The sequence below is a fragment of the Xyrauchen texanus genome, chromosome 2 (genome assembly GCF_025860055.1).
Source record: "Xyrauchen texanus isolate HMW12.3.18 chromosome 2, RBS_HiC_50CHRs, whole genome shotgun sequence".
Taxonomy (NCBI): domain Eukaryota; kingdom Metazoa; phylum Chordata; class Actinopteri; order Cypriniformes; family Catostomidae; genus Xyrauchen; species Xyrauchen texanus.
In genome coordinates, this window is record NC_068277.1 from 47,098,209 (window position 1) to 47,125,871 (window position 27,663).

Sequence of the window (27,663 nt, forward strand, 5' to 3'; positions counted from 1 at the left end):
AGAGCTTTGGCATCGTACTCTCCAAATGGAAACCTCATGGGTTTCCATTTTATGCTTTAAGATTTATGGACATAGAAAGCCTTTTATGACCCATTTCTACTGCTTAACTATACAATAGGGCCAAAACTTAATTAAATGCACAATTTTTAACCAACACCTATTCTTCCTCTGTGGGTTAAATACCACTACAGGGTTTCTATTACTCGCTTTGGTCCTAAAATCCAATGGGATTTTTTTTTTTCCATTAAAATATAAAAGGTTTCTTTTATTTAACACCAAGTGTTAGAGTTGATAGTTAATTGCATTTCCTTATAGAGAAAAATATAGAAACGGAGTACAAGAACTCTTGCCTTTCAGATTAACAACTGCATGCTTCAGTGTGATGATAGGGTGTTTTGTAAAGTCAACTTCATAGTCACAGTGAGGAACATTACACTGTGCCCGAGTTAATGCAAATGCTCCCTCTGCAGCCAGTGTGGAAAAATACAGAGCATTGTTTCAGTAAATCAGTGTGTAAGCATGCATGCATTATTTCGTAATTGTTTTTAAATAATTTCAGCTCGACACACATCAGGGTAATCTACTACAATTCTGGTTTAATTCAATCTTTAAAACAATAATGAATAATATAAAAGGGCTGTACATGAGAACATAGAAACTTGCCATCATTGCCATCTTTAAATATGTTTACAAATTTGTCAGCACTAACCCAAGCCTTAGAGCACCAAAGTGTCCCCAGTTCCTTTTCCAGACTTCTCATTATAAGAGGGCAAAAATGGACCAAACAGAATCATTTTGAAGTTCTACTCAGAACACAGGCAGTGATATCACATATATTAATACGAGTTCAGATAAGGGCCTAATATAGTGCCACGAAAAATGATCCAATACAGCATTTCAGGTTCTGGACAAACTCGAAGCTGTTGAAACGAACATTTCCATGACCACATAAAAAGAGCAACCAGACAAAAACACTTTAAACAAGAACTCCCTTTGGTAAGAATAGTCAAAGTGTTTTCTAAAATATTCCAGCATTAGCTTCGTCCAATGAGCTGATAAGGAAGTCTAACAACAGAACTACATAACAGTGAAGTTTCTCAGAATATAAACAGTCTGGCATATTTACATTGTATTTACATTACAACAGCGTATGTAACTGTACTTATTCCGGTGATCCTGATTGACACTTTCTGGCTGGTATTTTAATTAACAGTAATACCTTCATTAATGGTGCTGTTATTAACCTGTGAAAAGAGACTTCTGAAATAGACCTTGATTACATTTTGTGTAGATTGTGAACAGTACACTGTAGAAATTCACACAATCAGTTCTGGTTTAGCTGCATAGCCTGACACAGAGGCTTTTTTAAACTGATCAGAAATTCTCTGTCATTGTCTGACATCCTCTTATTTTTTAGCACATATGTAGTTACAGTTACCCACAAAAGACATATTGCTAATTAACTACTTGAAGAGACAAGAAAACAATATACAAATGGGTATGGACTTGACCTATTTTTGTAAACCATCCTTTTCATGAAGACACACACAAAATAAAAGTGTACTTTTTGTTTTGAAAACCAACTAGATTTGCAGCATTCGCAAGATTCCGTTCATATAATCTTGTCCTCATGATTGAAGGACACTAATTATCTGGCTATAAAATTTGTAAAAATTTAAAAAGGTACAAATAAAAAAAGAGTGAGCAATCTCCAACGAACTCAATGGCGGTCAGATTTTAATTTCAGTGCTACTTCAGTCATCATAAAACAATATAAAATGGGGGACCCTTCCCCCTCTTGAAAACTTGAGCTTTACAACGTAGTGCTGTAGGTGACTTTATATTTGTTGATGTTATGAAAGTGAAGGATCTTGGGCTCACAGACGGTTCTGCAGGGCAGCAGCCCCTCCATACTCTCTCCCATCAACCACTTGTAAGTGGTGGCAGCCATGTCACTGGTCACATGATCTTTCTGCCATCTGTCCAGCCACATCTGAAAGCGCTGGTGAAGACGAGTGCTTACTCTCTGGTGAGACTGAAAATAATCAAGCCAAATATGAACACATTTTTTTTTTAAATCAATAATAAAGCTTGTTTAGCTGTTGGCACCGTTTACACCTGGTATTAAAAGGAATACTCCGGGTTCAAAACAAGTTATGCTTAAATCGACAGCATTTGTGGCATAATGTTGATTACCACAAAAACTACCACAAAGACTCGCCCCTAATTTTCTTTTAAAACAGCTCAAATCTGGGTTACAGTGAGGCACTTACAATGGAAGTCAATCCAATCCATTAATGTTAAAATACTTACAATTTAAAAAGTTTAGCTACAAAACAAACAATATGCATGTTGACGTAATTTTGGTTTCATAAAATCCATGACGATGTTGTCAACAAACCCTAAAATGACTAAGAAATTATGATTTAAACAACTTTACAGCTCAAATAACACATTTGATTTAACAGAAGAATTAAAGTGCTTTTTATAAAATTATAAGCTTCATATTTCTGCCATTAAATCCTCCAAAAATTGGCTCCATTTTTGCTTTTTTAAAAGAAAAGGATTTTTTTTTGTGGTAATCAACATTGTTCCCTTAAAGGGACAGTTCACTCAAAAATGACAATTCTCTCATCATTTACTCTCACTCATGCCATCCCAGAAGTGTCTGACTTTCATCTAATGAACGGGTTGGGCAAGTTCATGCGAGAACTGATGTGTGAAATACTATAGATACATAGATTCCTCATTCAGCTGGTTTAGATACGTCAACTGCAGTGCCATTTTGGAACGGTCAACAAGGAGTTTGAATCGGTTTGAATGCAAGTGAATGTATGAGATGCCTCAGACAGAGCTCCTATCTCAGACCGCTTCATAAACTTTTTGTGGGGAAACACTATCGGGGGTCCATAGGAACAGCTGCTAATAAGGTATCTAAGCATTAATATCTACGCAGAGGAGGCTTACACACATGCGTCACACAGTTTGAACTCCACCCTCACCAACTAGCTGGCCAGAAGTGAACAATTTTATATATATATTAAAAAAAAAGTTTTAAATATTGATCTATTTCTTACACACTTAGCAGACATGAATTATTCCATTGGAGTCGTATGGATTTTATGATGGCTAAATGGTCACCATTCACTTGCATTTTATGGACCCTCAGATATACTTATTTGTTTGTGTTCTGCTGAAGTCGTACACATTTGGGATGGCATGAGGGTGAGTAAATAATTACATAAGTTTCATTTTTGGGTGAACTATTCCTTTAAGATCATTATCTGGGTGATCTGATCACAAATAGCCAGTCAGACAAATATTTGAATTACAGTGAGGCACTTTAATTTGAGGCACAATTTTTGGAGGTTTAAATATATTTTTGAAGTAAACCCAGAATATTCCGTTAATGTTTACACTTTAGCACAGTCTACTTGTGATTGAAACACAGGAAGATCCGTTCTTACTAGGCGTAAACTGTGCCAATGATCAACTGTTTTTGAGATTTCTGAGATTTTAAGGCAGTCTCCATTCTTCCCTCCTCTACATACCTGATGCGCTCTCAGTTGTGCTGTGCGTCGATACATGTAGTCCTCTGACTTGAAGACGTACACCATCTTGTAGGAGTTGAGCTTAAACATACACTCCATCTTTGAGTCCTCACCGCCCTCGGAGGATTTCTTGGCTGATTCTTTGGCCCTCTCATCTGCACCTCTTGGCCTCTCTGGCACTTCCGGATCCGCCTGAGGTTCCTTTAAAAGAAATGGCAGATAGCTTTGAATTACTTTGTTTGAAACCTAGCCTCTAAAATTCAATGCAAATGCTATCAAACAAGCTAAGGCTCAGCATCTGAGAGAGTAAGGAGAAAAATCACAATTAAGAAAAATTATGCACCAATGCAACTGTCTACAGTGCACCTTGGTCTTAACAGATATGACAAAATAATCTCCATTGAAAACTCATATCCATGGCAAAACCATTTTGATCAAGTACCAAATCCAGATTTCTAGGAAGAAAGGATGTCATTTTCCTGCTTCAATTAAAGACTAAAATTAAAAGTATACTTACCAATGGTTACAGATGTGAATGGGCATAGAAACCATGACTGTTATTTTGAATTCAGGAGTTCACTTAGAGAAACAAGCCAATCGTCCCAAAAAAAGAAACCAGGTAGGCAATAAGGTTAAAAAGCCAGGATATGGGTTGACATTCTGCATTACGCATTGCATTAAGACCATGCACTAGAAATGTTTGATGCATTACTTTTCTTATCAAAAACAGCAGTGCAAAGTCATCTACTCAACCTCACACTGCACATAAACAGAAAAAAACTCAAAGCAAATAATCAATCCAAAAAAATGAATAAAAATGAATGCAATTTTGATCGTCTTTTCATGGATGAACAAGGAGACATCAGTGCATCTCTCCAGCACTGCACATAAAACATGCATGAAAGAAAAATTAAAAGAACAAGCAAATCAAACACCCTCCCATGCTATAGCTTGGTCTTTTGGAAAGAAATACACGCACATTTGAGGATACAATTCAGACCAGAATTTTATTGACAAGCCCCTCTCTAAAATACAGCCGTATTTGTGTCAGATCACGGTGAGTTCAATTTTGAGTCATAGCACCACTTTGTAAACTGACAACCCCAATCCAACTCAAGAGAGAATCAGCAATGGGAGGACACAGCATCTCAGAGATCTCAGCATACAAGGTCTACTCAGAAAGTCCTAACAATGAAATCTTACAGACTATAAAAAACATTTATACACATTGATGAAATCAAGTGACATACAGAAATATATCTGGGAATAGAATTACACAAACAGACCACAGCACACTTTATGTGAGAAAGCAAAGAAGTTTTTTTTTAAACCCATGAGTGGGCCGTTTTTCAAAGTTTCTGAAAATCTGTCAAAAGGAAAGTACAGATCTGAAAAGAGAACTCTACTTTTTAAGAAATGACCAACATATCAAAATGCACAGTCTTCAGCCTCTTTAGAAAGATGCACTTGAAAAGAACATAATTAAGCAACCAAACCCTGTTAAGAGCAGGATATAAAAACAGCTTCCATATTCCCAATGAAAAAAATATTAAAATAAAATGAGTTGTCCACCTCTTCACCAATAATCATTAAATGTGTATTAAAGTCTCAATAACAATTTTACCTTAAAATTCAAAAATCGGTGCACATAATTTTAGATAACAACTGCAAACATACTGCACAAACATCATACTTACAATTCATAAATAGTGTAAATAACCTATATAACTGTACTGTGGCCACATCTGAGCAGAGAAAAACAGCCTAACATTGAATTTTCATTAAATAGGTTCTCAGTAAAGTGCGAATGCAAGCAGGCAGAGAGCTCATGTGTGCTTGGGTGGGAAAAACAAAACACCAGGTGATTACAAATAGGCAGCACTTTTACACTGTGACTCAGACATTTCCCAAGACTACCATAAGCATTCCTCTGATGTTTCTGTCTTGAACTGATGCTGTATGGGACGGGGCAAGTTTAAAGGACTCATGGCCCTGAAGATGGGTGTACTTGACTGAGCCTCACCTGGGTAGAAACACAGGCTTCTGGGAGAGGTGCTCACGCAGCTCTGGAGATGCCGAATTGGTATTCAGATATCGCTCCACATAGTCAGGCCAGCGCTGTAAAACACATACAGATATTGAAGGATAGAGCTCTTAGGATAGAGTGTTAATTATCATTGGTTGATTGGTTGAGTCATGTTGTTCTACATGTCTCATTTGCATTTATGCATTTCACTACTTAACCCATCCACTGTTTAGCAGAAGCTCGAAAATGTATGTCCTCAACAGAGCTGTTCAGCCATGACGTCAATTTGTAGGCAAACCCAGAATTCTAATTCGCCATTGGTTCCCTTTGCATTTTCCAATGGATTTTTATTACGGGGGTTTTCAACTGGTGTAAAATAAGGTCTGTGGTGAACGTTACTTGACGATACATGGATGTTTTGTTCTACAACATAAACTACACAAAGTCATACCTCAAACGTGAATTTTGAAACCGCCGTGTGTAAACAAACAAAACAAAAACTAAAGTATATAAATTTAATACAGCCTCAAAATTCAAGTTTAAGGCATAACAGTGTAATTTATGTTCATGTATCGTCAAGTACTGTTTATCATGTACCTTATTTTACACATAAGTTGAAAAACCCCATTATAAAAACCCATTGGGAAATCCCTAGGGAACCAATGGCGAATTCTCTTCAGGGTTTTTGGACCACAACCTGAACAGATCAATGTAAAAGGAGTACGATAAAAAAAGCATACCTGAAATGAAAAACAAAAGCAAAAGTACAACAGGAGCAGAAGAGAAGCTCAAATAAAATGACCAGTGATTTCTTTGCATAAACAAAGCACAAAATATGACACAGGGTCAGAAGAATGATTTATAGTTTTTTTAATATCTATATGAATTTTATTAAATATAATAAAACAGCAATTACAATATATTTACAATGTAAAATATCAACACTACAGTGTTTGTGTTACACATTATGACATGTTACTAAAATGACTGTCGTAATAAATATAACATTTATTTACATGCAGCCACACAAAACCGTTATGCAGTATGTAACATGTAGTTAATATTACTTAGTGCTTATGTATATACTAGGGGTGGGTAAAAATAACAATCTTCCGATGCATTGCGATCTATAATTGAACAACCTCGATATTGATTCTAATATCCCAAGAACGATCTTTAAATCTATGCGCAACCCTCCACTACAATGAGAGAATAGCATTAGCATTTGCAACCAAATGTCAACCAAATACCGCAGTAACTGTGTAGTATAGTGAAGTATTCAGCAGCGAGATCCTTTCACTGTGTGTTGAAAGCAAAAGTTTTGCTCGACTAAAGTGTGTCTAAAGACGAGATGCAGCCCCCCATTTGTCATTGAATAATGTCTCTTAATACACCGACTGAAAAGAACAGAATAGGTACATACAGAAATTAAAATGGTACTAATGTACCTAGTTAAATGGTCCTCTGCATAATATACCACATTAGCTGAGAGAATTTCTTTCATATGCAAGCAAAAGGGACATTATAACTGAAATATACCCATATGAATTCATATCAAATCAAGAGCTTGTGAATCAGAATGAATTTGGGAAATCTGTATAACCCAGCCCTAATATATATAGTCTATTAATAATGCCTATATCTTTTTATGAAGGTGTGGCTGATGTAAAAGTTTAACAAAATGTCTGTGTCCAACAAATTTTAATCCACAAGTGCCATGACTGATTCACAGCTCATTGATGTGTTGAAGGTGATGCACCCTCATAAACAAAGAAATCCTAAGGATCTCCCAGGACAAACCATTTTTAGCCACATGTGTGTTTGTTTTTCAAATGTGGTTTAAGTACAGCTCATGCCTTTGATGCCTCCATTCTTTCATCAAGAGCAGTGCTCTGAAAGGTATGAAGTCTTGCAACCAGCCCTAATTTCCTAATAAAGTGGTTTTATTTTAAACAGGCACTCAGAAGCTACTCTTCACCACTTCTACAAGAAGTGCATCCTCCTTTAAAGTGTTGATTTGCAGAGCATTGGAGATGGCCAGCAAATTTGTGGAGGAAGGGGCAGACTTTAGATCAAAGGCCTCCTCCATTAGTCCATTATGGGCAGAGCACTTCAAAGTCTTGAACGTAAATGTTCCAACAAGGCACTTCGGCCATTTAGGAATAAGTGTCCCCAACAACTGTCTGCAGCAGGTGGAAAGGAAGTTGGACCACACATGACTGTGTACCAGTTGTTCAAGCAGGTCTGAAATCTGCATTGGCTCAGCATCTGGTTCATCTACATTGAGTCTATGCTCTTCAGAGGTGCAACAGAAAAGCGCACATTCCTTTCCCTTTAACACCTCTTAAAGCACCAGGGATCTATTCCTGTTGAAGGCTGGATCCTAGCCATCATTAGAGAAGTCAGCTGAAGGCCTACTGTACAGCACAGGAAGTAATGGAATAGCTCAAGTACCAAGTGTCCAGAGAGAAGCTTTGTGAATGAGAAACTATTCATTTCTGAATACAAGATATAAAACTTGTGCATCACTATAATAGTCTTTTCAATGGTTACATTTACCCATCAAATCTTAACTAATTTGCAACTGGTAAGCAGTGTTAAGATCAGTTATATGGTATTGGTCATCACCACAAAGGTAGCACTGCTTGGCAGTTTTTAAATGGCCACAATGCTATACATTCCAATTCATTTAGTTTAACTGAGCAATATAGTGAAAACCATACAGAAGTATTATTTCATTGTCTGTGCATTACTGGATTCTTGTTTTCTATAATGGCAAATTGAATCCTCATACAAATTGAAGAAATTTAAGCACCATAGTATTTAGATTTTAAACCTTTTCAAATGTTGAATCTTGATTTTGAACAGTCTTAAAACATTTGAAATTGTTTGTTGTTTGTCAAAATTCATTTTAAAACAAAAACTGTCAATAAAAACCCCACTGTATGGTCAGAAGTAATCTCAGCCTCAGGCGGCATGACCAGACCACAGACAGACTGTATAATTCATAATACACAAACAAATGGCAAATGCTTTCTCAAAACTTAACATTCCAATCTGATTCACTGGCTTTATACAATTTCAGGAAGTCAGAGTCACTTATTAACATTTACATTTATGCATTTGGCAGACGCTTTTATCCAAAGCGACTTACAGTGCACTTATTACAGGGACAATCCCCCCGGAGCAACATGGAGTTAAGTGCCTTGCTCAAGAACACAATGGTGGTGGCTGTGGGGATTGAAACAGCAACATGCTTACCGGTTCTGTGCTTTAACCTACTACACCACCACCACTCCTCCTCCTCATCAGTCCACCGGCAAACAGTCTTGTTTACAAGGTACCAGGCTGCTATTATAAGCACTTCCATAGAAGACTTGGTAGAAGGTAGAAGTCTGTGGCATCAAATCTTCGGAAGACATTCACCATTTCCTTTTAGACACTTTGTAGCAAGTTAACAAGATATCCTGTGTATTCTGTTTGGTTTAATGATTACATTTTAGCTGTAGGCGCCCCTAAACATTTAGTAAAGTGACAAGCTTTTTACAGTTTATGTCTCTCAGACAGCACCTTACTGTTGTAAAATTCTTGCCCTGATTAAGCTGTAAAGTGGAGACTTCCATTCAAGTCTGGTTATGCAAGGCTAAACCAGCATTACTGTGCATTTTAACTGATTAAGTCATAAACTGAGCTAAGGAATCTTCAGCAAAGTCTTTGGCATGTACCTCAGCTTCCACAGGTTCATCAGAGTTCTCTTCCTCGGTGTCCAACAGCTCCACAGCCAGCTGCACTGCCCCCTTAGTCTTCTGGAACAGTAACTGGAGCAAAAAACAAAACAAATGAAATACATGCATACATAAAACGACACGTATAAACACAGAAATACTGTATGAGTGGTTAAAGAAAGGTTAGCCTAGAAAAGAGGTAGCAGATAACAGTGACAATGAAAGATGCAGGCATTAAAGCAAAAGGCAGTGATTTTGGCAAATTAAGCCAGTTTGACTGATCACTTGATGGATGGCCAATTGTTTGATAAAAGAAAACAAGAAAAAGGTCTTATCTTCCTATATAACCATCCTTTACTGTGACATGAACTTTTTAACTACAATTACTGCCATCTGTTACAGCTAGTCACTGTTCACCACACCCTAAAATAAAGACACTAACTGTTTTCTTTACCAATACACTCTTCTATCTATCCATCCATCCATGCATCCCTAACTCGACCAATCTCTATCTATCTGTAACTAACTCTATCTGTTATTAACTAACTGTAACGAACCAAATCTTTAAATAACTAACTAAATCTAAAGTGCATTCAGAAATTATTCAGACCCATTCAGTTTTTTATTGTTATGCATTTTAGTTATAAAGCTAAAATGCTTTATTTTTTCCCCTACATCAATCTACACTCCATCCCAAATAATGACAAAGCAAAAAACAGATTTTTTGATAACTTTGCAAAAAAAGAAAACAAAAAACAAAACCTGAATTATCACATTGACATAAGTATTCAGACCCTTAACTCAGTACTTATTTGAAGCACCTTTGGCAGTGATTACAGCCTCAAGTCTTTTTGGCTATGATGCTACAATCTGGTGGTTGGATGGACAGCCATTTTCAGGTCTCTCCAGGGATGTTCGATTGGGTTCAAGTCCTGGCTCTGGCTGGGCCACTCAAGGACATTTCACAGAGTTGGCCACTCTTGTATTGTCTTGGCTGTGTGCTTCGGGTCAATGTCTTGTTGGAATGTGAACCTTCGGCCCAGACTGAGGTCCTGAGTGCTCTGGACCAGGTTTTCATCAATGATATCTCTGTACTTTGCTGTGTTCAGCTTTTCTTCAACCCTGACCAGTCCCCAAGTCCCTCCCGCTGAAAACACCCCCACAGCATGATGCTACCATCACCACCATGCTTCACCTTTGGGATGGTATTGCACAGATGATGAGTGGTGCCTGGTTTCCTCCAAACATGACGCTTAAAAATTGAGGCCAAACAGTTCAATCTTCATTTGACCAGACCAGAGAATCTTGTTTCTCAAAGTCAGAGTCCTTTAAATGCTTTTTTGTTTTCTTGCACTGAGAAGAGGCTTCCGGCTTGCCACTCTGCCATAAAGCCCAGATCAGTGGAGGGTTGCAGTGATGGTTGTCTTTCTGCAGGTTTCTCTCATCTTCACACATGATCACTGGAGCTCAACCAGTGACTACCGGGTTCTTGGTCACCTCTCTTACCAAGGCCCTTCTCACCCAATTGGTCAGTTTGGCCGGGCGGCCAGCTCTAGGAAGAGCCCATGTTCTTCCAAATTTCTTCCATTTAAGAATTATGGAGGCTACTGTACATTGGGTACCTTTGTAGCGTTCCCCAGATCTGTTGCCTCATCACAATCCTGTCTCTGAGCTATGCAGGCAGTTCCTTTCACCTCGTGGATTGTTTTTTGCTCTGATATGCATTTTCAGCAATGAGTCAGAATAAATAAAGGTGTGTGCACCTTTCCAAATCATGTCCAATCAATTTAATTTGCCACATGTGGACTCCAATCAAAATGATCCAGAGAAATTGGATGAACCTGAGCTAAATTTTCAAGTATCATAACAAAGGGTCTGAAAACTTAGTTCAATGTGATATTTCAGTTTTAACTTTTTAATACATTTGCAAAGTTAGACAAAATAATGTTTTTACTTTGTCATTAGGGGGTATGGAGTGTAGATTGATGTGAATAAAAATTTTTAAAGTTGCAACATAAAATGTGAAATAAATGAAGGGGTTTGAATACTTTCTGAATGCACTGTATTGTATCATAACTATCTCTATCTGCAACTAACCAACCATCTATCTGCAACTAACCAACTCTGTCTGTCTGTCTGTCTGTCTGTCTGTCTACCACTAATTAAATCCATTTATAACTATATCTTCCAAACACTATATCTATTTATAACCAACTCTGTCTGTCTGTCACTAATTAAATCCATTTATAACTAACTATATCTTCCTACCACTATATCTATCTGCAACTAACCAACTCTGTCTGTCTGTCTGCCTATCACTAATTAAATCCATTTATAACTAACTATATCTTCCTACCACTATATCAATTTATAAACAGCTATCTATCTGCAACTAACCAACTCTGTCTGTCTGTCTATCGATCACTAACTAAATCTATTACCAACTACATCTTCCTACAATTATATCTAACTAACTATACAACTAACCTACTCTATCTATCGAACACACACGAGACCACTGCAAAATTATCTGTTTTTTTTTTCAGTGAATTGTTTTTTTATTCTATAAAGTATTGACAACATTTCTCCCAAATTCCAAATACAAATATTGTAAAGCCATCAAACACAGCCAAGCTGCTTGAATGTGTGTGCCAGGAGTGGCATAAAGTCACCCAACAGCAATGTGAAAGACTGGTAGAGAGCATGCCAAGACGCATGAAAGCTGTGATTGAAAATCAGGGTTATTCCACCGAATATTGATTTCTGAACTCTTCCGAAGTTAAAAAATTAGTATTAGAATTAAAAAGAATATATATATACATAAATAGTAAATCCAGAGAAACTGATAATTTTACAGTAGAGCTGTATATCTATAACTAACTGTTTGTAACTAACTAAATATCTATAAACTAACTTTCTATCTGTAACTCCATATATATATATCCTATATAACTAACTCACCATCCATCTTTAACCAACTATATCTTCCGACAACTAATATATATACACACACACACACACACACACACACACACACACACACACACACACACATATATATATATATTAAAATAAATAAAAAAAAATACCTCACCAACTACCCATCAATCCATCCATCTTAACTAACTAAATCTATCTATAACTAACCAACTATATCTTCCTACAACTATGTAAAACTCACCCGTCCATCGCTAACTAAATCTAACTATATATACTGTATTGTTTTCCTGAAATCTTTGTACATACGGAGATAAGATTTAATTAAAAAATATGGAATGTATTTCTCTGTTTCTTGGTAAACCACAAGAGGTACCTTAAAGCAGTTCTCGTCAGACATCAGCTGCTCTGCTTTTCGCTGGTAGGCTGTCTCAACTCCGGCTCTAGATGTTTGGGAGGACAGGGACCCTCCAGTGGCTTTGTTGGCACACTCACTAAGATAAAGATCAGTCACCTGTACACAGATCTCATCACTGACTATATGCTGCAGCTGTGGGAGAGAAAGGAGAGAGAAAAAAGTAAAATGAAGGGATTCTGCACAGAAAATAACCTTTAGAAAGTCCACAATGCTAAAGCCAAAATAACAACAACGGCAAAGAACATTCACAGACAATGTTGACTTAATATTTAAAGGAATAACTGATTAGGAAAATGAATTCTGAATGTAAAACATCTAACCTGTCTGACTATACTCTGAATGAGTTTGTCCATGGTGAAGGCAGTGTAGGCATGGATGGTGAACATTTCCCTCAGCTGGTCCTCGTATTGAGAAGTCTCCATGTTGCCGTCTAGAAGGTTTCGCACCATTTCTAAGAAGGCAGAGTAGTAGTCTTCAACATCAATGTCCACTGCAAAAAGAAAGACATTTTTAATTCATCAAAGTCCAGCAACAGCATTATAAACAAATTAGAGACTTAAAAGTCTCCTCTTAATTGCCTTGGCAGTTTCCATGGTAACAGGTGCTCTGTGGGTTGCAGACAAATCTGTGTGAAATAACATTAGTGCACATATGTGTTAAGTCCCATTAGAGACCCCTTAAAATGACGAGTGAAAAAAAAAAAAAATCCACCTGTCTTCACAAATGTATGCGTAAAACTCACTTTTCGACCTTGAGTGTGAACTATGCCAACACAATGAATATCTGTGTTTAGTGAAGATTTTGTCATTAATTGCAAACTTCAATATTTTTTTTCTTCCTTAAATGAAACACAAAATGAGATGTTAGGTAGAAATTCCGAAAGCTGCTTTCATGCACTTTATTTGGGCTTGGCAGTACAAATGACCATCACCTTTCCTTACAAGGAAAACAAACTCATCTCCTTTTGTGTTTCACAGAAGAAAAAAAAATAATACAGGGTGAGTAAATTAGAAAATTTACATTAAAACCATAACTTGGTATAGGCATTTAAAATGTACAGTCTCTCTCTCTTTCATGGGTTCATAAAGTACTCAAAACCGACAGATGTGTTCTGCCAACAGATGTGTTCAAACTTACTAGGTTCTTTCAAACGCAGCTGGATAGCCGGACTGTCACTCTTCTCTCTTTTCAGTCCCAGTACATTCCTTTCCCACTCCCTCTCTCTGGCATCTTCTTCTATCTGTTTCTCGGCCTGCCCGTATATCCGTAACAGCCGGGAGCACAGGATCTGGTGTAGCCTTAGGAAGATGTACCAGTTATTGTTGACATAGAAGAGGTTATAGGCATCATCACAGTTACTGAGTTTCTGCTGGGTAGCTGGTGTATGGCTAAAGAGGAGCTTCGACTTTGTTGATGTCGTGCCATTGTGCTTTTTAGTCCCATCTTCATCTGGTTCAGTCTCATCTTCCTCTTCCTCCTCTACATCAGAAAGCTCTCCACGTCGGGCGAACAGCATGTCGGGGATGAAATGGTAGATGATCTGTTTGATTTTGTACTTGTCGTCTTTTTGGATGCCAGACTGCCTCTTGACATGATGGATGATGAGAGCTGCTGCGTCCTCCAGTATCTGGCTGTCCTCGTACACGAGGATCATTTGGGGGCCTGAAGGAGGGGCTGTGTTGTCTTCTGAAGCTTGCTCTTGTCTCTAAGTGGGTGACAAGATGGATGGTCATTATAGCAAGCATAATAACCCTTAAAAGGATAGTTTACCCAAATATTTATGAACCCTTATGTTCTTCCAAACCTGTATGAGATTCTTTCAAAAAATTAGATGTAAGGCTGAATTCTCACTTTCATTGAATGTAGGGTCCTTTGATTTCCAAGGTGAGGAAAACATGGATGGAATCACAGAATCAGTCATAAAAACGTAATATCACGGAATATGAAATTTGGGATAACATTAATGTATGAATGCAAAAAAGTATTAAATAGTGATATTTCCTATTGTCATGATTAACCATAGAAGGCTGTGATTAAATCAAATAAATAAACAGTCTGCATGCACTGCAAACTTCAAAATTAGTGTATGAAGCCAGCCACTCATACACCGATAACACTGCATCGGTCCCTTTCAAGGCTAAATAGTCTCTAAACATTAGCATCACACATGCTCTGTGTGTAGCAAATTACAGACAGCAGAGCTCTCTTTAGTGCTGAAGTGCACATCACATGCAGACTATTTATTTATATTGCAGCTTTTCGCGGTTTAATAAGCACACTTAACCATACAGCGAACTGCTTATCCTGATTCGAGAAGCTATCAGAAACAAACAGAAAATGAAAGGGCTTCACTCCAAAATAAAAGATACGGTCAAATTTAAATTTGGTTCAATTTAACTAGATGCATAAAATTTAAGAAATTGCAACTGCAATATATCACTACTATACTGTAAAACGTAATATTCAATTTAGTAGTAGTAGAAATAACTAATAATACATTATATCTAAGCAATATCTCACAAGCAAGAGTGTGTTTGTACTGAATAAAAGCTTTTAACAATAATTTCATTAATACTGCGGTGCTCTGCAGTGCAGCACTGTATTTGAAATGACATTTTTTGGGGGGGATTCTGCTGTGAGGATCTGTATAGAAGCACTTCTTTTGATAAAAAATAATGCAATGGTATGTTGAAAAGTAATTGTTCCTTTTCATTTGATTAAAGTTCTAATAATTCATTTAATTAGACAGTTTTTTATGATAATTTTATTAAACTGAAATACAGAAATCCTTTCAAAAATGGAATTTCGCAAAAAATAAAATTCAAATCTCACAGGGCAAAAGGAAAGAAGGTGACTGATGCTGTCATTCTACCGAACATCTCATTGGGTGTTTTGCTGAGAAAATTCATATTGGTTTGGAACAACATGAGGGTGAATAAATGAAGACAGAATGTTCATCTTTGGGTGAACTTTCATTTGTAAGAAAATGTCTTCTGTTTTTGTCTATAAACACACAGAAATACACACGCATAAGACTTATGTGTATTCATACCTCATCATAAAGAGTCTCGATTTCGTTAAGCAGCGTCTTGGAGCGGAACACCTTTGTGTCATTCTGTTTGAAGTTAATACCCTGGTGATCTAAAGACTTGAGGTAATATTTCTCGTTCTGTTCCCTCCAGATTTTATTGAAGCCACGCTGAGCCTCTCGCCACTCCTCATCTTTAATTTTCAGCCTGAAAAGACAAACATATAATTAATTCATAATGAAATGAAAATAACTGTGAATGACAATGCTCTCCTTTAGCTTTCAAAATAATTTGGGACATTTGGGGATCTTTGTTACACATTATTTTGTTCGAACAGCATAAAGTTGTCCCTTAAAAAACAAAAATGAGCATATACCAAGGTACTGAATGATTACCATGACCATGCATCGCTGCAACTACATGGTACTCCAAGGTTTTTCAAAGAATGTTTTTGTTACTGTTTGAAAGTCTTTCAAAGATTCTGGCCACAATGCATGACATTTTTATAGTTTTATGAAGAACATCCATCTTCTGGCAGTAAAATTCATGCTGACCTTTTGAGTACAATAGGTACAGAGACAGCAGGGTTAGTTTTAAGCCCGTCTATGATGTCTGGAGCTTTGTCTCCATATATCCTCTGGATAGCTTTACGATGGATGACCTCAGATGAGCCTCCGATGGAGTTGTCCAGCCTGAACTTGGCCTGTTCCTCAGCGGACATCCGCGATAGCCGCTTTTGAACGGTTTCCAGAACACGGATGGTAGCGAGGTTTGTCTCCAGAACCACATCGAGCTGCATTGCACATGACATGTTTGGTCAAACACTAAACTGAATATCCCACAACACAGATCAGTTTGGCAGTGCAGCTTTAGTAAACAATAAAAAAAAATCTGATATTGCTTTGCACAGATTTCTCATTTTTACCAGGAGCTTCTCATTAACCCGAGAGGCTTTTTTCCTTACCTCAAAGCGCTCATCTTCACATCTATATATATGCTCTTCATACTGGGTCTTTTTGGAGCTGACGAAGGTGGAGTCTTCAGACCATGATGGAAATGACACCCAAGTATCATTAAGCACCTGAAAATAATGAATCATTGGTATCGTTACTACTATTGCCCGTTTATTATATAATATTGACAAGTGAATATTTTATAAATCTGCTAAAGCACAGTATAATTTAGTACTGCAACAATTAATGTATAAAATCCATAATAATCGATAATGAAAATCATCGGCATTGAAATCAGTCTCCGTATGCAAAATTAATGATAGGTCTAAATCTACATGACACATAAAACAGTACTAATTTATATTGGCCTTCTTTTATTAGCATAACTATAATGCAATAAAAATATGAGGTGTTCTTATTAAACAGATTTCTTAACAAGACATATGTGAGTAACGTGACCCTGCAATTGAAAACTTCTTCCTTCCTCCAATGGCTGGTTCAAATTGGCTCCAGATTCGTAGTTTGTTTACACGGCAGTCACAAATTGCTTGATGCATAATGGCAGTAAAGCTATAAGTACACAGTGCCTAGAACTCTAACCAGATGATTAGATCGTTGATGATTAATATTCAGATAGGTCTATCAGTAGTTAAAAACTGATACCTGACATTTTAATACTGCTCTGTGCACATCGGTTCTGTTTCCAGCCAAAGAAAAAAAAACTTAAGGCTCAAGAGCCCCTAATGATTCACATTGCATTTATCACATTTCTTGAGTTACTTTCATTGATCTCTATGAAGTCGACACATCTGAATACCTGACTTGCCAAAGCCATCGTTATTTATTTAAATACATTTAGTAACAGTTAATAACTTTCGGCACCTTGACAAAGTTACAATTGAAATTTTTGCCAATATTTCTGCATAATCTATATGTTGAGAAGAGCTACAATCATCTAAAAATCGAAATGACAATCTAAAGCTATCGTAAAAGTGGATTCTTAATACCTACTGAAAAAATAATCCTTATTCATTCTCAATTAATTTTTTTGGTGCTTTTTCTAGTAATATCTATTCTCTGCATGCCTAAAGCACTTAGTAAACCTATATAAATAGATATATTATTATTATTATAAGTCGAAGCCTATTTAACACACATTAGGCCAACTGTTGCACTGCGCTTAAACAAATAAATGCATGAACAAACATTGTAACTGCATAGAAACGCTTAAATCCTTTTGCTGCGTTTCCAAGTGTGACAAAGCAAATGTTTCGCTCATTTTTAGTCCCACTACATACTTGATGGATCATTTTGCACTCTACAGTTCTTTTTATTAACTTTAATTAAAAAAAGTCTTCAGTATCGTCAATTGAACCAAATCGTGAGATGCACTGTTACTCCCACAATCGTTTATGTTTTCAAAAAGACTTTTGTATAATATACAGGAGATAAAATGTAGCTTTTATTGTCCGATTAATCAAATAAATAATCTAAGATTAATCGATTATCAAAATAATCATTAGTTGCAGCCCTTGCACAATTCATAACTTCCGAAAACCAAATCAACATATCGCACAAGAACCAAGATTGTTGCTATTCAGGGTACTTATTGTGATTTCAGGAAACCGATTTTCAAAAATCGTTTTGATGCAACAATGACACATTCAGACTGATTTGTGAACCATTTTGACCAGTTAATAAAAAAAAAATAAAATAAAAATAATTCTGATTTATGACAAATAAATAAATCACTGTGGCTTCCAATCAAGCTCTACTTTACACAAGCTCGAACCAAAAACAATAGGTTAAATATTTTATGGCAAACGATAACTAGAAAAAAAACCTGCATATTCTCTATATACATTGCCAGGACTTTTAAGATTTTGTTAAGTTCAATCACTTTTCCAGACCTTCGAAATTATTCCCTTATTAAAAGTATAAATTATTCAGTTTTTCCATGACCATGGGAACTCTGGCTATCTAGTTTGAGGGTGTTTAGTGCACCAGTATAAGAACAATTAATACCAGCTGCAATACTTTCAGATTGCAAATCAGTGTTCATGATAAAGAATTAAGAAAAAGACCGTGACAAGGCGTAGGGTGGGGCTGGGTCATTATTTTACACACCCGGTCCCTTATCAGGTTAATCAAGCCTCCGAGAGGGATAAAGGCCGACTGTGGACGGTGGTACGACAGAGAGAGAACGTTTACGGGCAGCTGTCCGTCCTATGTGTGTGTTTGTGTCTTTTGGTTTATTTCTTCATTAAACTATTATTTATATTGTCAAGCCGGTTCTCGCCTCCTCCTTTCCATTGAACTGCTTTACACTGGTGCCGAAGACCCGGAAAGGAGGAGGGATACGCCGTAGTGGAGTATTCGGCGCTACCATCCACCCCAATGGAGCAGCCGTGGCCATCTTCCGGGGGACAGATGAGCTCGGCTGCCTGGAAGCAGAGGAATTGACCGTCGACCACGAGGGAAGAAGCAGGCTACTATCAGACCACCTAGAGCGGTCAGGGCTGTGTGTGTGTTTGTGTCTTTTGGTTTATTTCTTCCTTAAACTATTATTTATCTTGTCAAGCCGGTTCTCGCCGCCTCCTTTGAATTGAACTGCCTTACAAAGACCAAACAGCTCCCTGATTCTGTTCTGACCTCTTTGCAGAGTGGAGTCCTGCCTGTGCATCTGGGCTGCTGGAAGCTCTTGGGCAGAGCTCTGTAACTGGAGCCCAGTCTCTTGCAGGACGCATAGTCAATCTCCATAGCAATGCCTTCAGTGGCCCGTTCTTTGGGAAACCTCTCAATATGGGCACACTCTCTGTAGCCAAGGAAGTTCTTGAACCAGGTAAAAAGCTCTGGGAATTTTCTGATAAGCCAAAGAAACAACCAGAAATTGTAACATGTTTAAAAACGGTTTTATAACTAACAGTCAAATAACTATATTAAATCTTAAATTTCACTCACCCTAAAAAGGGTAAAACCAGCTGCACGAGTTCAGCTCGTGATATCACTTCTTGATTGAAGATGACCAAACAGCGCAAAAAATTGTCATATGCTTCTGAACTCCGCAGGGCCTTCCGCACCTGTCAAGATGGTAGAAAGGAACAAATAACTCACTATAACCCTTCTATACAACTTCATTTATTGTACAAACAATGCTGTTATCTACATTCTATTGTAATGTACTGCAAAAATATTTAAAGCACCCACCTTTTCAAAAAAGAGAGATTCAGCACCAATTCCAAGTTTGCTAGCTTCACCCATTGGATGGTCTTTTCCGATAAACTTTGGTTTCTTCTGTTATAAAATAAATATATAATGTAGTTCAATATACAGTGTGAAAACAGCAATAAAGTATTGCTAATTCAAAGTCTGTCTAAAAGGTCACCTTAACAGGGGATGTGTTAGGGGGCCCAGTGTGCCTGCGGATCTGACAGCCATTCTGGTTAAACCTCTGCTTGTTGTTCAGTTGGGGTCTCTTTACTGTGCCTCCATGATCAATACGCACAGACTCTGCCTTCTCGGCTGTAGTCTTGCTTAATAACTGAGGGGAAGAGGAAAAAAGCTTGTGAACAAAAAATAAATCAGTGTAAATCTTGCTTTTTGGTCATCTTCATCATAATTACTGAAATCAACAGTTACCACTGAATTGTTAGCATCAGGCAGGAACTGGCCAAATTCTGAAAGGAGGTCTTCTTGGTTCTTGAAGAGCTGGGCCACCTGGGCATACACCTCTTGCTCCGTCAGGACAGGTGTGTAGTTTCCTCCTGCCTCTTTAGCATTACGCTGTTCCTTCTGTGTACACAATATATAAAAATGTTATTTGTGCAGTAAATGCCTAAACTAGAGGACTATAATTATATTTAGGTGAATCAAAAGGTTGGTTGCATTCCACTGCTGTACAAGATTATTCTGTCTGTGAGTCTGATCCATTGATGCACTCACCTGGTATGTATGTAGAATCTCCAAGAAGGATTTATAGACATCTGGCTGGCCCTGAAAACGGTTCTTGATTTTGTTTACATAGTTGATGGCGTGGTTGAACTCAACAGGCTGGTTGTTCTGCAGTGGAGTAGAGCCCGCAGTGCTGCTGCTGACGGGAGTGTGAGACTGGACCGAGGGCGAGCGAGGGGAGGCATATGAGGGAATGGACGGATTGGGCTGGCTTGTTGGGGTAAGTGCAGGAGATTGCATTGGCTGTGGAACATCAAACTAATTTAGAATACTTTGCAAACATACATGTCCATTTTTTGTTGAAACAAATGGTAAAACAATTAAAATAAAAGCTCATTAGCATCATACCTTGCTAATCTTGGCAGGGGTTGGCTGGCTAGGGATGACCAAGGCAGCAGTGCTGGTGGGAGCTGTTGGTTGGGTCTGGTGCTGTGCTGGCTGGGTTATGGGGAGGTTTTGAACAGATATCCCATGTGGGGTGATGTGGTGGATCTGGCCTGGTGTGGTCACGTTGACCAGATCATTGGTCTGAACCTCTATCTTGTAGCCAGGGGGCAGGAAGGTGTTGAAGCCCATGATGAGGTCAGGATGGCCTTTGAAGAGCTGGGAGACTCTGCTGATCACACCTGGTGTATCAATGCTGAGTACACAAAGCCAGTACATTTATGAAACATTTGTTTTGCAATGCCCCTAATAGTATTCGTTAGGTAATAACTGTACAAAAGATAATTATTTTGTATTAATTAATCATTAATAAGTCATAGCACTACACGCATATATAAACATTGCATATACAAAGTCAATCTACAATTACTCTTTGCCTGGCCAACTGGAGAAATTAATTCTGCAACTTTGTCACATTGACAAGAAAGAGTCGTCATAGCACAAGAACAGCCACAAAGGAACCAAAAAGACAGGTTAAGCATTTCGCTCAACAGCACTGGCCAAAGTCTCCAGGGTGCCCGGAAACTAGATGAAACCTTTCATGGTGTAGCCCTTCTAGTTCAGGCTCCAAGAACACAGCCACTCCCAAGTAAAGAATCTAACAAAAATCAAACTGACCTTTGAGACTTGAACTCCTTCATTATATCCAGAAAGTCATTGTAGACCTGCGGCTGATTGCCAAACTGAAGCTTAACTTGATCCAGATAGGAAAGAGCATCTTCAACCTGAAATAAAAATGAAAACCATCCCAGATCTCACACATCAATGCTCTCCATCACTCTGCCTAAATGTGCCGGTCATTTAATAACTCTTCTAGAGTGTGCTTGATGGAATTCTTACCTTCAGTCTTTGAAACTGTTGTTGGCCCAGTGTTGGGGCAGAGGCCGAGATGGTGTGAGAGTGACCCTGGCCTACAGACTGGACAGCTGGCCCATGGTGATGAGGCCCACTGTGTACAGCTGAACTGCTGGTGTGTCCATGTGCCCCAGAGCTCTGGGCCACTGACAACTGTTGGGAGAAGTAGTAGAAATAGCTAATTATTAAAAGTTTCCACTAGGGATGGGCATGAGTACTCAAGGACTCGGGTACGCAGATGTGGCAGCAACGATCGATCATGAAAACGATGATCGGTAGTGATGATGCATGATGTGACTTTTCACTTAATTCGATATCCAGTGACAATTACCTGACAACTAAACACAAACGTGTCAAAGAGGGAGCTTATTTTTAATTTTGAGATTGATTACGTTGTGACTTTGAGGGATAGATTGATTATCAGAGACTTCTCATGGCAAACAAACTGATACGACACTGCGATGCTATCGTTGCAATAATCAAAACAAAGAGTATAATTAACCATGTTTTGAACATCCGTCTCTGCAAAACATTTGCTAAACACGCTTTATTATCATTTATTAAATAATATCCAATAACGAGTCAAAGTTCTTACATTAAAAGTGAATAATTGTCACTGACTAAACCTCCCTGCCCTGCATGATGTAACACACACCTGCATCTCGAAGAAATGAATGAAGATTTCCTCTCCAGTTTCCAAGTTAGATATCCAATATTAAGTGCCATTCCATTGCGCCTCATTTGGAAATTCAGACTCTCCGAGTTGAACGGAATGCTTCATGAATCACAGCAACAACAATACAGAGCATCATGGCTTTCCTCACAAGAGCGAACATTTGGATGGACACACACACACACGGCGCACGTGGCAGTGTACAGCAGGTTAGTGTTGCAAACAGCATCATCAAACCCGAACTTCAACTTAACACGCATATTAAAACACAATGGTTATAGCATCTCCTGTTATTTGAAAATAGACGGTTCAGACAGTCACTAAAAAACTGGCGCGCACTTACTAAGATTACTACGGTAACCTGAAGGAAGAACAGACAGACTCGCGTTGTGAACATTCATTCAGAGTTGGGCAGCAAATCTTCACATAATGATAAATTAAGATGCATTATATTTTGATCATGCAATCTTTTGTACATTTTGTAACATACTATTTTATAACAGCCTATAATAATTAATAGACAATACACTGGAACAACAAGATGAAATGCAGCAGACATGTTATTATATATACAGTTATGAACATGTAATTGCCCCTTGAGTAGACAAAATGACCATGCCCCTAGTTTCAGCCTGATATTAAGATGCATTTTGGGTGCTCCAAACACATGTGGTCAGCCCTAAATACAGGCCTAAAATATTTTGTGATCAAATAAAAAAAAAAAATACATAAGAAAGTGGTCAAAAATGCATGGGACCAGATCACATTTGAGGTGTAAATGCTAATCCATCCAGTATGCGTCCCGGCAGCAGTGAAGCGCCACCCCTCACCTGTCAATCAACCTCTGTGCTAAACAAAACTTTGCAGATTTCGAGCATCTGTAAAAGGAAATAACCATCCGATCTGAAAATTTTAAAAAGTGGATACAACAATCACGAGAGCTTCAAGGATTCTTTTTATATATATATATATATATATATATATATATATATATATATATATATAAAGTTAATGTAAAAAATGTATTGGAAAAATACTTCTGGGACCAACACGGCTGAAAAAGTGGACATGCACTGTTGCGCCCTACTGCGGCAAACAATATTATTTACAGCATATTTTTTGTGCCGCCGTTCGCATAAATGAGGTTTAATTATTCTAAAGGCATTTCATACTGCTCACTATGTAAATTACTTCAAATATTACAATTTATTCAAAAAATTAATAAATAAAGCAATTTCAGGAACACAGTTCTCAAGCTGTTTTGATGTACAGCCTATATAAACAATATGGCATGCAACTTTCCCCAGAAAATAAGTATTTAAAAGTAAATTCTATTAATCAAAATGAATAATTGCAATTACAATATCAAAAGGAAATAATATGCAATTATGATTTTCGTAATAATCTTGCAGCCCTAAATATGTGTGCATTTTGGTACCTGGTAGGTCTGAGAGACAGAGTACTGCATGCTGGACGACGGCTGCATGTTGTCCTGTGCAGTCTCGTACATGGTGGAGGCAGAGTTGAGGACGTGGTGCTGAAAGCTGTCCGCACCCCCAGGGAGCCTTCGCTGAGAGCCAATCACTATTTCCTGATCCTCCAAGTGCCGCTTCATTACGTACTCATGCTCTTCAACGCAGCGGAATCTACAGAAAACAGCATATCTTTATATAAAAGTTTATAATAAATATTAAGGATGTCCACAAGTAATCGATTAATCGAGTACTCATTCTTCACCAGCTAGTCGACTATTAAAAACAGTACTCGAATATTGCAAATTAATATTGTGCAGTGATGAAATGTTTCAGAAATTATAAAACTGTGATAGCCTTTACGCAGACTCAGAGTTAATATAAGTTCATTAACCTAATGCTGCCAGTATTGGTTATACAAGCTCCTTGGTGTGTGGTGTTTTTTTGTTAATGCATATCGTAATTGTTTTCCCAAAAGCATAGTTTGATGAAGTTAAGCTTATTTTGAAACCATTCTTGGTAACTTCTGTGAATAAAACAATTTTTTTATTTCAAGCATGTACTTATTTTTAATCGAGTAGTTAATTTATTTTTAATCAAGTAATCCATTACTCAGTATTTTTGTTAGATAAATTACTACAAAATTATTAGCTAATGTACATCCCAACTAAATACACACACTAGCGAACACACTTGAATTCATAAAACTTTTGAAGTAAAGAGAAATGCATCAAAGCTTGAAATTAGCTTTGCAAGCAACTAAAAACTGTCCCTATGAATAAATGTCTTTAAATAAACAAACACATTTTTTTGTAGTTTAAAGGATCAGTTGTATCAGATAGTCAAAGCATTCAACAAGTCCTGCATGAGAAACAACATGTTTAAGCAGAATCTCAAGTGGATACCTCATGAAGTATGTGAAGATTTGTAGGCAGAATGTGGCTATGTTGAAGAAGGTATAATAAACATTTTTGATCTGTTTAACGTTTTGCTCACTACATATTTCTATACTTCCATTTGTGTTATTTCACTGTTGTAATTAGTGATAGACCGATATATCAGCCGATTAATCAGCCAATATTTGTCAATTTTTTGAATATCAGCCATTAACGGTGTTTGCTTGGCTGAGAAACACAAGTGTTAACTTTCCCTTCAGTCAGTTCCAAAATCTACCAACAGATTTTCTGTTTTCAAATGCTTTTTTCTTCAAGTTTTAACAAATTGAAGCAAATATTGTGTAAAATAAGTGTTCGTTTCACTTCAGAACACGTGCACATCTGATTTGCTGTTGTTAAAACGTATTATGTATATCAGCATTTTTATCGGCCATCGTCCATGCTTCTCTCTAGATATTGGTATCGGCCACTGAAAAACCCATATTGGTCGACCACAGGTTGTAATGTAATAACTTCTTCTACGATGTGAAAAATAGTAATAAAAAATTATTTTGACTGGTAGTGTACATGCCTAAGCTGGTTGGCTGGTTTTAACTGGTCGTCCAGTATAGCCAGGCTAGTTAGTTGGCTGGTTTTAGAGGGGTTTTGAACACATTTTAGCTGGTCAGGCTGGGAGACCAGCTAGCCTCCCCACTTAAACCAGCTTGTCCAGGCAGGGAGACCAGCGAACATCAGCCTGACCAGTTACGGCCAACCTGACCAGCTAAAATAATGGTTCAAAACACCTCAAAAACCATCCTGAGCAGCTATGACCAGGCTGGGTGACCAGCCAAAACCACCTGTTTTTTTTTTTTTTTTTTAGCAGAGTAACGATAAAAAAAAAGAATACAACTTATCTTAAAGGGTCCAACAGTACCCGATAAACTTACATAAAATGCAGTTTATTTATATATAATAACCCAGAATAGTTTAAATAAAAACGCTTTAAATTCAATATTGTCTTGAAAAAAATGCAAAGTGTCACCAGAATGCTCTGAAGACCTCAATTTATGGCATCGAGTATAGCTTGACGTTTGTGACGCCTGTCAAATCATGACGCTTACTCTCGGTTTCTTTTATTTACTCTGGTTTTACACTGTCCCGTCAATTACCGGTGGAGTTTAGATCAATTTGGCATTTGCCAATACTGACACAGAGAACGCGACAAAGTTTAACGATTAAAACGCGTTGCAACTTTCTATATCTAAATGATGGGTTTATAATAATCTGTGTGTGGTAGTATGTAAACGGTTTGACCGAGGAGAAACATGCTAGGGCATCTAGCTTCTCTTTGAATGGCTAAACTTTTTCAACCAGGCCAGTGTCGTCTCCTCCTCTTCATCGGCGGGTGTGTGTGTGCACACACATGCACTATGTGATCTACACACTTTACAACACACTTGTTACGCATTTGTGGGATAGCTCAATCGGAAACCCTTAAAGTACTACATATCTACATGCATGCATGTTTACTAAAGCTTTGTCAATGTAAACGCTTTTTATTGTGCCTATAAAGCTTCTTGAATGTCTATGGAGCGTAACGAGTAGTAACCGCCTCTATCCGAGGAGACCAACACAAACGAATTACTCCAAAATAAACGCTAACCTATCGCTACCTCGTCCATAACCGATTAACAACGTCTAATAAATAATTTGACACCGATAAAATATGAGAAGGAAGCCTAACCAGCAATCGACGCAGCCAAATGTTTCAAGCTTCAAATCAGGAAGTCCTGCTGGATGATTTGTACCGGTAAGCGCACACACAACTGCTCACTGATCAAAGCAGCACCGTTTTGCAGCAGCCCAGAATATGTCCATAAATGTATACTGATCGCTGGCTTGTCAAAGGCAGCGGATGATGGGCAGACATTCATGTTGAGCAGCTGATTAACACAGCAGAGCTTAAAAACCTTAACTAGCCATTCAAGCTAAGTGCGGCTAACTCGCGCCTCGACAAATACTCTTATATAATCACTGCTGTGATGACATGCATCACTTCAAAAGGGCCCAGCATAATGTCGCTACCTCTAATTTACACGTTATCAATTTGATTTAGCGGCTATTTGGTAAGGACAGCGCTGCAAGTGTCATGAAGTACGAGAGTTAGCTAGGATGAAGCAGTAAGACAACGGCAGCTAGCGAGCACACAACAGCCAACTCACCCCGCAACAAACTCTCCGGATCACTTCACTCAGTTCACGCCGAGAAATCAAGATCGATAAAGCAAGGTAAAAACGCTCTCAAACGTTGAATCGTGTCGCATTCAAGTTTGAATGTCAAATTAAAATACACGTAGCCACCATCCAGCCGAGGCGCCAGACCTCAAATTGCATGCTAGGTTGCTAATTGGCTAACATGGGAAAACAACCTCAGCAGGAGGAAGGGTCGGAGGCGTGGTCTCAGGAGGAGGCGGTCCCAGAAACCTCCCAACGAAGAAAACGATTGGTGCAATACTTGTGCTTTTTGAACATATCCGATTTCTACTGCATTACCCTAGCAAGTCAGTCCACCGTCGGCCATGTTTGGAACGCTCTCGGGAGGCTATTTCCAGTCATGCCAGTGCAGCTGGACTTGTCTTCATCTACTTGAATGGAGAAAGATCGAAATCTCAAAAGTGGTTGGTTAAGATTACGATCAAAGAATATATTTCAAATCAACAATAAAATCTGACAATTCTGTAATCATTAATTG

At 37.9% G+C, this 27,663-nt stretch overlaps 1 pseudogene; it reads right to left on the reverse strand.

The window, feature by feature from the left end:
* Nucleotides 1-584: 584 nt before the first annotated feature.
* On the reverse strand, nucleotides 585-27,367 carry LOC127654797 (paired amphipathic helix protein Sin3a-like; annotated as a pseudogene).
* Between the last annotated feature and the right edge of the window lie 296 nt (nucleotides 27,368-27,663).